Genomic DNA, 1,999 nt, shown 5'->3' on the forward strand with positions numbered 1-1,999 from the left:
AGAGTAGGTAACAGAACCACCCAGCTAGTCCAGGAGAACATCTTGCCAGAGTGGCACAACAGGATCACTCCCAAGGGTGGCAGCAGGAAGGAGCTGAGCACAGCAGCCAGACCCAAGCCAGGCACAGCTGGATAAGTTCAAACTTCATAGATCTGCACCTAAATTTCAGTAGGTACTAAGCTTATAACTACATGAAAGCTCTACAACGAAGGTCAGATGACAGTGCTATACAAAATGACAAGGAGAAGGAGCAAAATGCAATCTTGGACCCCCAACTTACCCATAAAAAGTGCAAAGGACACTAACACAGAACAAATTGGGAATCACACAGATGAAATCAATGAATCAATGGCTTCTGAAAAAAGAAAAAACTGCAGAAAGGTATAGAGGAACTCAGATTGGAAATGAAAAAGAAATTCCCTAATTAATAGCATCTGCAGTAAAGAATCAAATACAGAAACATAAAGAGGAAAGCCAAAGCACAAGCAGAACAAGTGAAGAGGACACTTGCTCAGCTCAAATGTATGTATTAATAGCATCAAAAGTAAATAAGCAACAGTAGAAAGTTATACAGGAACTCAGAGTAGAATTCTTTTCTGAAATAAAAAAAGAATTCTCTGAACTCATAGTATCTGAAGTAAAGAATCAGCTACAGAAACATAGGGAAGAAACCCAATCAGAAGAAAACATTGCAGTAAAAGAATCAAAAACTGCTTCTAAAGAAGACATTGATTAAAAAAATAGAAGAGATTAGAAAAATGACGGATTACTAGAATGAGCAATACAGGAAAGAAAAAGATCACATGAAGCAGAGTCAAAGTGAACACAGACTTTCAGATCTTGAAGATGCTGGTGCAGCTAGGAAAAAGTAAGAAAAGATCTCTTAAAAACAACTAGGATGAAGAAAAAAATAACTCATCACTTGCAAGATGATGCAAAGATGAACAATATAAGACTAATAGGCATCAATGAGAAAGAAGGAGTCAATACAAATGACATTAAAAAATGCAGGCAGAAGTAATAGCAGAAAGCTTACCAAATACGAAGAAACAATGTGACATGCCAGTAATCAAAGCATACAGAACGTCAAGGAACCTCAACCCAATTAAAAACACACCAAGACATATAATAGTCAAGATCCCAGAAGTTCAGCACAAGAATATCATACTGAAAGCTGCTAGAGAAAAGAAGCAGATCACATTCAAAGGAAATCACATCAGAAAAACAGCTGAGTTCTCCTCACAAATCATGAAGTCAAGAAGAGCATGGAGCAGAGTACTTCAGGTCCTCTATGAAAACAAATTCCAGCCCAGACTACTATACCCTACAAAACTCTCTATCAAGTTTGATGGAGAAGTGAAATATTTCCAGGGCAAAAAACAACTAAAGAATTTCATGATGACAAAGCCAACCATACACAGGTTCCTGAAAGATGAGAACATCTTTCAGAGTGGGACCAAAATGATCAGAACTCCATGAATGAGATCAGAAGCAACCAACTAAATAGGGCAAACAATTAAACACAGGAGAAAAGAGTAAAAGAAAGCAGGTAAATAACATGTCCCTTGTAAGTCAATACATCTCAATTATACTCATCAATGTAAATGGACTCAATGCACCAATTAAGAGAAATAGGCTGGCACAGTGGATTAGGAAACAAAGTTCAGTAGTATGCTGTATACAAGAAACACATTTAACTCATAAAGACACTATAGGCGGAAAGTCAAAGGATGGAAAAAATTCTGCATGCCCCAGCACCTCAGAAAAAAGCAGGGGTAGCAATTTTGCTCTCAGACAGTCTCAAACTCAAACCAAGAATGATCAAGTGAAATAAAGAAGACCACCACATACTGGTTAGGGGAAAAATTCAACAGGAAGAGATAACACTCATAAATATGCATGCACCAAGAACGGGAGCACCCAACTATTTAAAGCAAATCTTAATGGACATGAAAAATCTAATATTCAATGTCACAATCTTAACAGGAGACCTTAACAC

Source organism: Octodon degus, unplaced genomic scaffold (genome assembly GCF_000260255.1).
Source record: "Octodon degus isolate 3935 unplaced genomic scaffold, OctDeg1.0 scaffold00207, whole genome shotgun sequence".
Taxonomy (NCBI): Eukaryota; Metazoa; Chordata; class Mammalia; order Rodentia; family Octodontidae; genus Octodon; species Octodon degus.